The sequence below is a fragment of the Arachis ipaensis genome, chromosome B07 (assembly GCF_000816755.2).
Source record: "Arachis ipaensis cultivar K30076 chromosome B07, Araip1.1, whole genome shotgun sequence".
Lineage (NCBI taxonomy): Eukaryota > Viridiplantae > Streptophyta > Magnoliopsida > Fabales > Fabaceae > Arachis > Arachis ipaensis.
Window position 1 is genome coordinate 11,263,401 of NC_029791.2, and position 613 is coordinate 11,264,013.

Consider the following 613-nt stretch of genomic DNA (forward strand, 5'->3'; position numbering starts at 1 on the left):
TACTATTTAATTTTTAATTGTGCTTTTAATTTTTTATTATTTAAATTTTCATCAATTATAATTAAATTCTCTGATCCTCTGATAACTAATAATTATGCACTATATTGTGATTTCAAAAAAGAATGATCCATGATTAAACTTTTAATTATTATTTTAAATATTTGTGACATCTTTTAACTTAATTTTGAGAATGTTAAATTTAGCATTCATCATTAGTCTTCCCCAAAATTTCCTCGCTAAGAACATTCAAGAAACAATGATTATCAACACAAATTAATTATTTTTTTTCTCTATTTAGTTATATGCAAAATTCGAAAATTAGAATAGATTTTATTTAAATTTTAACCACGGTAAAAATAAAATGTTCAATTGGACAAGTCTTCAACAAGTCAAATATCAATGAGAACATTCACATGTCACATTTTGGGTATGTCTAAAATGAGCTCAACACTTATATGATTATTGAATATATCACATTTATATAGACTATTAGATTTTATTAGATTAAAATTAAAGGCTAATATAAAAAAAGAGTATTGATGGACTCTAATAAATACAGAATATTATAATACATAAATAAATACTTTAAATGACAATACTTTAATACCCAATG